This window comes from Patella vulgata, chromosome 8 (genome assembly GCF_932274485.2).
Source record: "Patella vulgata chromosome 8, xgPatVulg1.2, whole genome shotgun sequence".
NCBI classification, from domain to species: domain Eukaryota; kingdom Metazoa; phylum Mollusca; class Gastropoda; family Patellidae; genus Patella; species Patella vulgata.
In genome coordinates, this window is record NC_065886.2 from 38757407 (window position 1) to 38772225 (window position 14819).

Here is a 14819-nt window from a genome sequence, read left to right on the forward strand (position 1 = left end):
GACAAAACATAGACTATTTGAACCAATTGCATATATGCTGGGAATTTGTAACGGAAATTATCTCTTTTACAGTAGTCAACATTGTTGTCTTCTAGACCAGAGTGAAAACCTTTGTCTGGCAGGATATCAGGTCAAAATGTATCCAAAGGAATTATTTATTGCTTTAGAAAGATATACACGAATTTGTATACATTAACACGAAACAGACCAAAATTACATCGCCTGCTATAAATCGCCTGAACTATTTAAGGACCAAATTTGGGACGCTTTTATTGTGTGTAGTTTGAACTACATATCATTGTTTATAAATTTCGCCCTTCTCCAATTCTTCAAGGGACTGGAATACTGGGGTAGTCCATATTTACATGAACCAGATGCTAAACGGTTATTGGATCATATATCTATTTCAGTTTGAAATAAATCTCAGAGACTGTGTTGCCGAATTCCTTGTGTATCATTTAGAAAGTACCTTTACCATATAATGTTTATTTTGATATTTCTGATGCGGTGTTAATTGTTCCTCGATCATCAGTTGAGTATAGACACGGTCATTATCGATAATTCAGTAGCTGTACAAAAGGCTTAATTTAATTCCTCGTATATTTTTTAGAAACACCATATAGTGTTTATTTTGATAATTCGGATGTCATGTTCTTAATCCACCAACTTCAGTTGAGTACAGAAACAGTCCTTATCGAGAATTCGGTGACTGCACAAATATAACGTTTAATAAATTTAATTGATATCTTCCGGTCTACACACATGTGCGAGAAGTCATTTCTGTGGTAACTGCATGTATTACTTCAACATGTGTTATTCATGTGGAAGACAAAGATAAAATACTTTATTTTATGATCAGTAGTGGAATACCGCGTTTTATCAGTGAAATAAAAGTGTCATTCCACTGGCTAGTTGTTTTTACCTAAAATGATTGTAAAATCATAAAATAAATAGAACATTTGTCGTTTTGTAGTGAATAACATATTTTATTTCATCTCTAAGCAAGAAAACGTTTATATTTTCACTCATGCTACGCATTCGTTAAAATATAAGTTTTCTTGCTTCTCGATGAAATAAAATATGTTATTCACTCTAAAACGACAAATATCCTCTATATATACCTATGTGATCGATGGTTAATTATATCTATAGTTCACAAAGTGGTGTGTTTCTTTCTTACCTGTGATGCTGCGGATTAATATTACACAAAGGTTTGAATAGTAATTAACGATAATTGAGACTGATCAATGATTATGTAGGAATGACAACAGTAAAAGTACAGGTTCGCATTGATTAAGTGGGAATTTCAATAAAAGTAAAAATAACGGTATTGGTTTGCAATATTATATTTCCGATACTATATGTGAGTTTTGACATTAATGACAATAGTTATACTGTCTAAAACTTCGCTAGTTATTATGAAATAAAATTTAAGAGGACCCCAACAAGGCTCAGCTCTTTGACCCCTTTCTCTATTTTGTAGCTTGAATGATTCATAGTCGTGTGAAAAGGGCGTTTGGTGTAATCGAATATCCGCTGACTTTTTAAAGAATTCTAGTAAGATTTAATTCCCAAATTGACGAGTGGTCAAGAGTTCAATTTGATTCAAAAATGTGTAAAGTATTCTTCGTGAATGTGATTCCGTACGATCGCCTTCATATCTGTATATTGTGAGAATAGATGCTGCAAATCCTATCCATCGTATATGTGGCGCAGTTCTTAATTGTCTCAATAAGGAGATAAACTAGATTACGCGTTTATATTATTCCGTTTTTGTAACTGATTGTTGAAAAGCTCAATCTTCAAGTTATTTAAATTTAATTAAAAAAAACAACATTACCTTCACTTAAACATACAACATTATTTTCATTTGTAACACATTAATTTTATTTAAAAGTAACACATTAATTTTATTTAAAAGTAACACATTAATTTTACTTAAAGGTGACACATTAATTTTATTTAAAGGTGACACATTAATTTAAAAAAAAGGTACACCTTTCATTTAAAAGTGAGACCTTAAATAATTACATTAATTCCATGTACAAGTAACATACAAATTTCAGTTAAACGTGGTACATTAATTTTAGTTAAAAGTGACACATTAATTTTAGTTAAAAGTTACACATTAATTTTATTTAAAGGTGACACATTAATTTTAGTTAAAAGGGACACATTAATTTTAATTACAGTATATGTGATTTTAATTAGATCGTGGAAATTGGGCAATTTTTGGGTCGATATTGCACAATATTGTAGTTTGCAAAAGATTCCTATTGTGCAAAAATGGCGCAATGAGAGTTTTTCCGTAACGTTTTACTTTCATTTAAAAATATCATTTTTAAAGTAAATCATCAATTTCGTTTAAAACTGACACATTGACTTCATTTAAAGTAAAACATTAATTTCACAATTATTCCATTTAAAAATCGATCAATACAATTTTCACGTTCTTTATACGAGTATTTTTATAAACTTCATTGAAATAAATGTGTAACAGTTGTAAAAAAACGAAAAGTTGTGAATCACATAAATGTCCATTCTTTGTTTTCTATGACCTAGTATATTAGCATAAACGTAAGCGATCAGATCAATGGTTGACACGTATAGAGGCAAGCTATTCAACAGAATTGAGAGCTGTGACAGCTGGGTGATGAGGGGGAATGCGGCGTTCCGAGCCAATGCTCACGCCTAACGAGTATTACACAGAATTCCATCCTGGGCGGGTTTTAGAGGCGATTAATTTACAGATTTCATGCCTTCTGAAGTGCCCAAATGATTTAGTTATTTGAATTTTAAGCTCAGTTTTAATGTTTTCATAATTTGAATTTCTCGGTGTTAAATATTAATATTATGGAGGTAATATTTTTATTAAATTCTTTATAAAGTGCAATTTTAAAACAAAAGTGACTGAGCAGTACATTGGGTCTTAAGAGAAATACAGTTTACTAATTACCTCAAGATCGATTTGAATATGCAATATGTATTCTAAGATCATCTATTTTTCAGGCATTATAATTTGTCGATACTTATCGCAACCACCTGTACTTTCTGACCATGTGAACCGTCGATTAACTAAAACGTTTTCTAGAAAGAGAAAGGATTATGCCACTGACACGACGGAAAACCCGGTTAAAGTTTCTCGGCCAACACCGAGATGAGCAGGTCCGCTTTTCTTGAAATATTTATCAAATGATTTTTGCATAGTTTACTCTTTTCACCAAAGTATTTTACATAAAAAATATTCCTTTCTGGTATTTTCTTTGGGAATAAAGAAATCACTCCAGGACAAAAATATTTGATCTCTTCAAAGTTTGAAATAAAATTTAAAAAAATTACACCATCGATCGAAGAACTATTTATCTAATATAATGATATCAGTATTATTACACTTATTTTGAAAAAAAGAAAACCTGACGTTGTTGCTCAATATGTATGCTGTGAACGAACATGTTATTGACAACGGAACCAATTTTTAGAAATTATTAGCTATACCAGGTGTGTGTGCGTGTGTGTGTGTCTGTGGGGAGAGGGGTAGGGGAGTTGTGTGGTGTAATGCATGCTCTTTAGACCACAAGATATGTCATATAGTAAAGAAGCGTATTTTCGACCACAAGCTCGTACTGACAAGGAGTATGGGTGTCTGTCCAATCTGTACTATTGAAATAAATTTGTGTAATACTTCGTTAGTCCCTAAATACTCGCTCTCTCTCTCTCTCTCTCTCTCATTAGCGACGACAAGATGGTGATGACGTCGCTTCTTCACACTTATAACATGGTAGGTATTGAAATGTGTATTTATAAAGGTTATTCAACTACATTGTGTGTAGTAATAATTACTGCATTCGGGGGCAAATCTAGGAATTTTGAAAAAGGGGGGGGGGGGCGCCGCAAAATGAGGGCACTGACCGCGGAGACGAGGCACGCCGCTGAGAGGTTTTATTTTTTTTTGGGGGGGGGGTTCCCCCCAAGAAAATTATCCGTCGTTTCCTTGCATCTGTAACCATTCCAGGAGCTATTTGGCAGATATTTTCGTCTAAGTAAACGTTCGGAAATCGTTGAAAAAGAGTGTAAAAAAAGAGCAAAAAAGCCAGTTGAATATGCGACTCGAAAATTGTCAAGGCGAGCGTGGCATTATGATGGGAAAAAACGAATATATTCCCTAGCCACAACGGAAACAGTTTTTAGAAATTATTAGATATACCAGGTGTGTGTGTGTGTCTGTGGGGAGAGGGGTAGGGGAGTTGTGTGGTGCACTGAAAAAAAACTTGTGTTGAAACAACACAAACTTGTGTTGTTTTCAACACAAGTAAGGTGTCTCTATTTAACATCACAAACTTGTGTTGAAACAACACAAAACTTGTGTTAAATGTTGAAACAACACAAAACTTGTGTTAAAATTTATCAAACAACACAAACTTGTGTTGAAACTTGTGTGAAAATCTACACAATACTTGTGTTGAAATTTTTGAAACTTGTGTTGAAATTTTTGAAACTTGTGTTGAAATTTCTGAAACTTGTGTTAAAATTTCTGAAACTTGTGTTGAAATTTCTGAAACTTGTGTGGTTTCATACAAACTTGTGTATAACCATCCACAAAAACTTGTGTTGTGTTTTTCCCAATTTATATACAGTATAGCAACCTTTTTATGCAGGACCCATCTCTTTGCTCTGTTAGACCTGTAAAGTTTGATAAAAGAAGGAAACAAAATTTGTTTTTGTTTTTGTAAGATTATTATTTATTCATAAAATCATTGGAAAAAGTAAATTAATACATCAAAACTAAATAGATATTTGAAATGTTAACAGAAAAACAGAGAATTCTAATACTAATTATATTGTGTTATATATAATGACCCCCCCCCCCCACACACACACACCCCACTTTACCCATCACAAAATATAACATAGCTATTTAAATTGTTCTTAACCCCACACACTTTACCTATCACAAAATATAAAATAGCTATATAAATTGTTCTTTACCCCAAAACAAGAACTGAGAATATAAAGATATGTACACAGTATCCCTACCCCATACTCCAAAATATATAATTCAAATAATATCTAAATTTAATAACATCCAAACCAAGCACTAAGATTAATTATGCACTAAATTGAAACAATTTCAAAAACTGAAAAGTGCTACAAAATCACACTACAAGTGATTTGTGAGACATATAGAAATAACTAATATACACAGAAAACTAACAAAAGAAAAATGCACTATTTTGCAGGAGTAATAAAATGATGTAAAACCTTTTCCTCATTAAAAAACCCCAAACAAAATGAATATTTTGTAAATAAAAGAAGCAAAGCATCAAGATTACAGGATTGAAATAAAAAAATTTCATATGTACAAAAAATTTATATACAATCACAAGTCATAAGCCACAGTGGTTCAGTGAGTATAAGGTGTTGGCCGAGAAATTTCAACTGGATTTTCCGGCATAGTTCCCACTTGTCAGTAGTCTTGGATATGGCAAGGGATAATTGGGTACAAGCCCGGAATCAAAAGAGAGAGAGAGAGAGAAATGGGGTTTAACGTCCACTTGACACAAACTAGGTCATTTCGGGATTAACATATGGTTTAATTTTATTTCAATAATTCGTTGCGCATAGGGGTCTTTAGCAGTGGGAGGAAACCGTAGGTCCCGTAGAAAACCCACAAGATTGGACAGGCGACCCTACTCCTTGTCACGTACAACCGGGGATTCGAAACCACGCCAGTTGACTCAATGACAGGCTGTATGATACCGCACGCACATGCTTACCATTCGGCCATCCACCACCCCATCCCCCATTCCCGGAATCGAAACCATCCCCACTGCGTTCACTTAGAAGAAGCCTTGACAATTGAATTATTTGACTCAATGACAGATTTCCCGATCAAATGTGTGCGTGTTAATCATTGCCCCCCCCCCCGGGTTCCCGTTAAAGAACCCTTGACAGTTGAAATATTTGATATAAGAGTAGGGTGTAGGGCAGAATCACTCTAAGAACACAGAAAAGTAGGATACTAAACCGTATTTCATTTCATAAGCAAGGGAAAGTCACCTTTATGTAGGTCAAGGTTTTTTGTAATTCTGGGTGTATTTGATCTACATTTGGTTTCTAGTAATGCCTATTAAATACTTTATGATTTCTGACCAAATTCTAAGTGATTTATATGACACTTTACTTGCTATATTATACATACATTTCTGAAGAGAATTAAAATCTAATTGTGTTTTGGAAGAAAATTTAACATTAATAACAAAAAATAAATATTTAAAAATTGGGTCAAATGCATTCTTTCCCAGAAGTATAAAATAAATTGATGCTTGGGTTTTCTTGTTGTTATCATACAGCAAATACTCTTTCAATGGTGTTCCAGCCTAAAAAATAAAAAGTAGGAGATAAGAATACTTTCTATGGTTCACAACGTTTAAATAAACAATTTATTTTTGCCACATCGAGACCGAGTCTCTATTTGGTTTCAACTCTGCGTAATGTCTAATTATTTTTGGACCCATTCTTATTTTATTTCCATTGACAACAAATTGGATATTACCCTTTAAAATCTACTGAAATCTATTTGAAAGTAAAATACTGCTTTTTACTGTAAAAATACACATACATGTAGGGCCTATCGCAACTTGAAGGAAATCAATGGATGTGATTGGCAAAAATCAAGCATGCCAAGTACTTGAAACAGCAGAGTCCTAGGCATTGCCCCAAGAAGAATAACTAGATTACCAAGCAAGTGTATAGAAGTACTTCCTGATTAAAAATACAAATATATATGTTACTTACATTTTGCGTGTTTTCCCCTTGTCAGTGATACAGGACGGAGGACCTGACAAGGACAGCTGTCTAGTCATTCGGATGGGACGAAAAACCGAGGTCCCGTGTACACATTGGCGTGCACATAAAAGATTCCTTGGCAATTGGAATACGATATAAGAGTAGGCTGTAGCGCCGCTGCCCGGGCAAAATTCCCTTCATAGCACACTGTATGGCGTATGCCCGTCTTCATTAGCCCAATTTATGAGCAAAACAGTAGGATGTTAAACCCCATTTCATTTCATTTTCAAAATTATAAAATAATTTGATGGCTTAATATTCAAAAGGTACAGTCCTTCATGTTTATAAAATTGTACGGGAGCCATAAAAAGCTCCTGATACCTTGAATATATGCAGTTTAAAAGTAAACAAAAATCTCAATATTTAGGAGAGAGAGAGAGAAATGGGGTTTAACGTCCATCCAACCCCCCACCAAGTGTATAGAACCAGTTCCTGATTTAAAATGCAAATATGCATGGTACTTACATAGTCTTTGTCTGATAAGCAAGATCTGTGAGAAAACGTCTCCACAATATCAATAGCCCTTTCCAACTTGATCTTCCGAGGTGGGTAACTGAAAAAAAAATGGCAATGTATTAGTTGGCTTAAATTGACTAGACAGTTTTGATTAATTAAAAAAATGTTACTTTAATTACATTTGTTTTGTTTCATGTGTTGGTTTGCTTTGCCACAGATGAGACAGTGATATCTACATATAACTAAGATTCTGTCTCTGCTCATACATGACGTGTACAGTTTTACTATACTAAACTGAATTTTAGATTTCAAAATAGCATAACAATCTTTTCTATTAGAATTGAATAGTTACCCACCAAGAAAAAGCTGCTCTATCATCATTTTTTCCAGCCATTTCTTCTTCCTTTTTTTCTTTTATAATTTCTTTTGTTATTACATGATCTTTTTCTGGGTGATTTGCATATACATCCAATATTGAAACTGAAAAAATAAATACATGATATGTAATTTACGATTAAAGCTACCTTACCATATATACAAACTGTGTGATATGAAATTGAAACTAATGTATCTATATGTATCAAAATTTTTAATCCCAAGGAACTACCTAGCCGTAAAAGTCTATCTTAATAATCCTTGTTTGTCACATGGTTTCACTGTCGCAGTAATTAGAAGACGGCCATGGTGACTGAGTAAATTAGGTGCTGGCACACTAGCATGGAGGCCAAAGGTTATCTCTTGGGGTTGACCAAGAAAGCTCATCTTGATTTTGCAGAGTGGTTTCCCCTGAGATCCAATGTACACATTGGCGTACACATAAAAGTTCTCTTGGCAGTTTGAATTCGGTATGAGAGTAGGCCATAGTGTCGCTGCCCAGACAAACATTTTCACTTAGCACAATGCATTAGACCAGTCGGAGCTGACCAGTAGGACATTGTCTTTAAACCCCATTTCATTTCAGGTAATCTAGTATTTTTCTAGTAAGATTGAAGTCTCTCTACTTTCTTTATATGTAAATATCATATTTGAAATAAGTCATACTTTTATTCGATATGGGGTGGGGCTGGGGGGAATGGTCTAGTAGGTAATGCATGCGCATGAAATCACAGGGTCTGTCATTGTGTTAAGTGGCATGGTTTCAATTTCAAGGAGTAGAGTCGCCTGTCCAATCTCTTGAGTTTTTTCGCTGGGTCATTCGGTTTCCTCCGTTTTCTAAATACAATTCAATATAAATCAAACACGAAAATACTTTAAAACAGTAATCATGATGCAATATTAGACTTTTTAACACTTTCATCGAAAACCACACAGTTTTTCTCTGTTAACGTAGTTTCAAGTGCCAAATTGTGGTCAAATCTAAAATGTTGAAACATGCAGTGCCTATCAATTTTAAAATATCTCCTATATAGCTGTATTTCCATAGGATAAGTAAGTTGAAATAATCTGATTATGTAACACTACAACAGCTTTTTCATCCCTACCCCCCAGTTTGGAATCTGATAATTTAAAAGCACATGAATTTTGAATTCCACAGAACATTTTTATTTTTGAACATAAATGCATTCTTCAAAAAGATGAGATGAATTCAATATAAATCAAACAGGAAAATACTTTAAAACAGTAATCATGATGCAATATTAGACTTTTAACACTTTCATCGAAAACCACACAGTTTTTCTCTGTTAACATAGTTTCAAGTGCCAAATTGTGGTCAAATCTAAAATGTTGAAACATGCAGTGCCTATGAATTTCAAAATATCTCCTATATAGCTGTATTTCCACAGGATAAGTAAGTTGAAATAATCTGATTATGTAACACTACAACATTTTTTTTCATCCCCCTCCCCCGGTATGGAATCTGATACATTGCTGACCAATCATAGGTCGCCCCGTTCACTCGGGCCTGTCAAATGATTTACAATGGCGATGGTGCTTACAACTTTCCTGACCAAGAGATATGCACAACCGTCGATCAACACACAAGCCATTAATGTTATCTTCCAATATGAGAGGCCATGATAAACACACAAGCGTCCTTTTCAAGCTCGGAAATTAAGTCATCACCAAAAAGCAAAGTTTACAGAGGTCCTCGGGGCTGGAACCCAAACTGATTACGATTTGCCCTCCACTTCCACCACAGGTGTCATAGAGATCAGGGATGAAATTGATATGCATCATCGTTCTCCTAAAGCCAGTCCAGGAAGAGATCAGGTTTTGAGATGTAGACCTGAAATGTTAAATTTGGATGAGAATGAGAATTCTGGGGCGAATACTATCCAGGGAAATGGTCATTGACATCCAGAAAATGGTCAAAATGTGGAATTCTGTCATTCAGTTAAATGTCAAGGGGAGAAGACAGGCCTGTGCAGTACAAAATTTCCAGCCCATTACTATTCGTCAGCAGAAGTGGGGATGAGGTTGGATGTACTTCTTAAAGTGTATGAAATGCACATTTATCTCACCTGTTTTGCTTCTTTTTTTTTTAATACTTGTGTTGAGGTCAATCATTCCACTCTATGAAACATTGCCCTGGCACCTGAAATGATAGGAGGCTGGGGATAAATATGCAATAAAAAACAGTGAGAAAATAAGAAAAAAATATGGTTTCAACTGGAAATAGAAATAAACCTCTTTATTTCTCGCGAACAGCCCGTCACTGGCCCTCCAAAAAGAAACCAGTTAACAATCAGTAAAAAAGTAAACCTTGAGTGTCACATAAGTCTAAGCCAATCTCAAAGGTAGAAGCCATGTTTTGAGGTTCGGTCTAAATATTAAGGCCAACTGCATGTTTGGTCAAAAGTCACATAGGTGTGAATTTTGGAGTGTACATGTTAACATTTCATTGTATGATGTCAAAAACATGTTAGGTCTAAATGTTAAGGCCAACTGCAGACTTGGTTCAAGGTCACAACATGTAAATAGGGTTAAGGCACATGATTTTTTGACACAATTGTGGGTTTGGGCTAGGGTCAGAACTAGGTCTTGGCTTAGGCCTAGGCTACATGCTTTTTGACAAGATTGTGGGTTAGGGTAAGGACTGGGTCTTGGGTTAGGGTTAGGGTCAGTCTTGTTTACATCTCGTGACTTTAGACCAAATCTGGAGTTGAGTTGGCCTTAATATTTAGACCTAACCATGTTTTGATATCATTGTGAACAAAATGTTACACATTTACAACCCAAAATTCACACTCAACCAACGGATACCCCCAATCATGGCTATTTTGATACCAAATAGTCAAAAAACTTACTGCTGGGCAATAAAAAAGCAGTATTCTTACCATTTCTGACACTTTCCATTCAAAACTTCAGGAAATAAGCCGTTGAAAAAATATCAACATCCCGAGTCGGCCATGCTTCTTTATATCATCAGGAGTCAGACTAGCAATTATTTGCCCATTGACTTCAATGTTAAATGACTGTAACATCACAGGCTGTAGCTTTTTGCTCAACATTCCGTTGGTTCCAATCTTTATAGGCACAATGGGGACAACATTTGGCAATCTCCTCATCATAATTTTGTAGGGGGTTGATCGTTTAGATTTTTTGCTACACGGATTTGAAGTTGACAGGGGTGAAAATCTCACTTCCAACACAATGATTGCTCTGCAGAAAGACACTTTACACCCCCTATCCCTCCGCTGTAATATCATCAGTATTACCCAAAACTGCTATGAAATTGCAAATTTGATCCCTTTTCTCCAATTCTAGACCAAAAAGTCAACCCAAAAATGCAGAAAGAGGGGAGAAAAAAATTAAGGGAAAAATTGTCTATTTATAACTCGCACTACATTCGACAATCATGAAATAAGGGGAAATAATTACTAGTCTTAGTCCTGACTCTCTTATTAGGGTTGTCTTTCTTGCTTTTATCTTCCATTTATTTACGTTTTTGTTGTCTCAGAGATGGACTATTATTTAAAAAAAAAGTTGAAAATCGTAAAGTTTAGGAAATGTTAATCATATAATGATGTAAAAAAAATAAGAGCATATGATAAAAAAAATGTGTTTGAAATTGAAGGCTCTATAATTAGCCTATAATTAAGGTATCAGTATGGAACGAATCGTAATCGTACGGTAGGCCTATTCACTACGGTCAGACTGATATTTAGGAACGTAAAGTTATCGGTCTGGAACGGATCGTAATCGTGCGGTATTCACTAAGGTCATACTGATATTTAGGAACGTAAAGAAGACCATTTTACTAACCGTCTCCATTTTAAGAAAGAGCAGATATAAATATAGAAGAAGAGCAAGTTGATCATTGTCGCCATATTTGACCTATTTCTCTATTGGTTGTATATGCATTAAGGCGTGGATCTAACCAACCCGAGTAGCTCATTATTGAGCCGAGTAATTTATGAAATGAAATTGGGGTTTAATGACCCGCATTCCTTCACTATTCAGGCTAATGAACACGAGGCGTTCAAGCCAGCTCTTTATTCACAGAGCCGCCTGGCTCCCCTGAGAGACTTTCACTGACAACTAGTCATTGTCGAGACTAATGATTTTTATCGCCGCTGTTGATCAATATATATATTAAATAATAGCCCGAATTTAAGTATACCAAAAGTTAAAGAAATATAACCAGTTTTTGAGCCATTCAGATATGACTGCCAAAATTGTAATCAGCGCGCATGTTTTTTTAGGCTAAAGTCTAACCATAAAACTTAGTGTCCATACATAATAAATATTTTATTCCATTAATCAATTCCATTCCGCCATTGGTTTGTCTTAAACTCGTCATTTGTGTTCATGGGCATCAGGGTCGAGATGGCAACGTTATATGTTTTATTCGTCTAATTTACTATAAAACATCATTCGGTTTGCCTCACGGGTTAACGGCATATTAATAGCTTTATTCACTGAGATTGTTCCTTTACTTATAGTTTATTTTTCGAATTGCTTTTTGTATTTATTTAAATGGAAATATTTAGCACCTTTTGTTAAACCGTTGAAAGATTTAAAGTTTGGATTAATGTTAAGAGAGTGTGGGTCAAAGATGCCGCTGGCAGAGTGTGTATAGGGTGTTAAAGTTTAAAAGTTATTCCCTACAAGGTGGTTCTACGGTTCTTACCATAGAATTCAGCTGTGAAATAACACAGTTTCTTTCATTATGTGTACAACAATAAAACTAGTTCAATTGCAAGTTGTCTAAACCACGGTGCTGTGATGTATGCATCTAAATGTTTCGACGACCCACCAATCAGTAGTTGCATGATGATTAAATTTATCGGACATGGAATGTGAAAATGCTTTGGAACTTTCAACTGTAACACGTTGCAATAATTACTCAATATAAGCCAAAAGGATCCGCCTTGTTCATTTATAGCCCGGCCCTGTCTTCAGTATTAAAATATAAAATTGAACACAAAGTATATTTAGTAATCCGTATTGTAGTAATGGCAATCACGGCTTGTGTTTTTTTGTTTTGTTTTTTGTTGTTTGTTTTTTTTTCAAAATATAAAATAATTATGATGTCGTTTAACACTCACAATAACATATTTGGTTACCGGCCATTCAGCCATTCAGGACGTACATGTGTCAAGTATACAGTCATATATACAAACGCCTAACTATAGACGCCTACCATTCTTAATTTCTACTTTTCGCCCTCCAAAACACGAAAGTCGAAAAGTAGCAGTTACGACAAAATGTGAGGCGACAGCAACGCTATACAAGCCAAAATCGACTCGAAAAAAGGAAATCAAGAAATAATACACTGCGATAATAGCGCCCCTCGTTTTTTTTCCTAATTTCTTATTTTCGACTTGCATTTTGGCTTGTATACCGTCTTGTTGACTTTCGACTTAGTCATATTTTTGTATTTATTGATGTCAGTAAGATGTTACTATGGAGAACGTAAATTTCAGATTATACATTCCAGACTTCGTAATTGTAAAAGTGCTCTAAACTTCCATAGATTTTTAATGCATATTTCACATAACCCGACATGCAGTTGTGGTCATACTCAAGAAGACAGCGACCATTATTTTCTGCACTGCCCAAATTATTCGTCTCAGCGTATCTCAACATTAAATACCCTCCCATTTAAATCCATAAATACAAAAGCGTTCCTATATGGCGATACCAACGAAAGTAACCCGTTCAACAAAGTGAGTTTTAGTAAAGTTCACAAGTATTTAAAACTAAACAAGCACTTTGAATAGATAAGGTAATTGTCAGGCGACGATGATTGGTGTTAAATAGTGATGATGACGATGATGATGACGATGATGATGACCATGAAGATGATTTATTTATATATTTATATATATACTAGAAGAATGCCCGGCTTCGCTCGGGGGTCATAACTCCGAAACCGGAAGTGGTAGACTAACGCCACCTGGCCTATGTTACTCCCCGGTCCGAGCTACCCCTATACCCCAAATTTCAGACTCGGAAATGACAACGTGAATGATGGATCAGTCGAACGACAGAGTGAATGACAGGAGTTTTCCAGTCGAATAATAAAGATAATGGCAACTCTGGTCATAGCATATCTGTTTATAATATATTTCATATAAATGTTTATACACGTATTTGAAAAATACATTTAGGTCGACCTGTAATGTTGAATGTATAAATTCGGAAATGTTTTGATCTCTTGAACTGTATTATTTAAAATACACGATTAACGTATTAAATTGTAAATAATGAATCAAGCCAAGACATGTATTAAATGTTTTAAATGTTTTATTGAATTGGAATAGAAACTGAAAACAGATTAACACCCTGTGTGAGATATTTCATTCAAATATTGTGAAAGGGTTGGTAATAAAATTAAAATTGTCATTGTGTCATTTTAATAACATTGAATCGTCCTATTCTGTTACGTAGTCGTCTCAACATATTGTTGTCATGGGTTACTTCTGCTAAACAACTCAATAGAAACGAGTAAAGTATTATAAACGAAATTATGTCTAAAGAGTTCTTCATGACATGTATTGACTGTAAGACACAAAGCGTACAGGATCTAAGTGTGATGTTAAAGGTCAACACGCAAATATTGAAATTGGGTATGTTCGTGGATTGACTTATAGAATGTTGTTAATATTTCCATTTAAATAAATACAAAAAGCAATTCGAAAAATAAACTATAAGTAAAGGAACCATCTCAGTGAATAAAGCTATTAATATGCCGTTAACCCGTGAGGCAAACCGAATGATGTTTTATAGTAAATTAGACGAATAAAACATATAACGTTGCCATCTCGACCCTGATGCCCATGAACACAAATGACGAGTTTAAGACAAACCAATTGCGGAATGGAATTGATTAATGCAATATATATTTTATTATGTATTGACAATACTTTTCTGGTTAGATTTTACCCTAAACACGACATGTGTGTTGGTGACAATTTTGGCAGTCATATCTGAATGACTCAAAAACTGTTTATATTTCTTTAACTTTTGGTATACCTAAATTCGGGCTATTATTTATGGTAGAAAGATATAATAAAATGGCCTAAAGCTTTAAAACATATTTTTAAATATGTTGAGGCACCCTAAATTGA

At 34.5% G+C, this 14819-nt stretch overlaps 1 long non-coding RNA gene across 5 annotated transcripts in view; it reads right to left on the bottom strand.

Annotated features, from left to right (window-relative positions):
- Positions 1–5872: 5872 nt before the first annotated feature.
- Positions 5873–14819, bottom strand: part of LOC126830323 (uncharacterized) — a 144708-nt gene continuing 135761 nt past the window's right edge. For 2 of the 5 annotated variants that reach the window (XR_008789124.1, XR_008789125.1), the window contains exons 4-8: positions 9765–9838; positions 8344–9529; positions 7659–7782; positions 7312–7399; positions 5873–6377 (exon numbers count right to left, since the gene is read on the bottom strand). This is a non-coding gene — a long non-coding RNA (uncharacterized LOC126830323). The remainder of the gene's footprint in view (positions 6378–7311; positions 7400–7658; positions 7783–8343; positions 9530–9764; positions 9839–14819) is intronic. The other 3 variants (XR_007683807.2, XR_007683806.2, XR_007683801.2) reach the window with 2 other exon arrangements.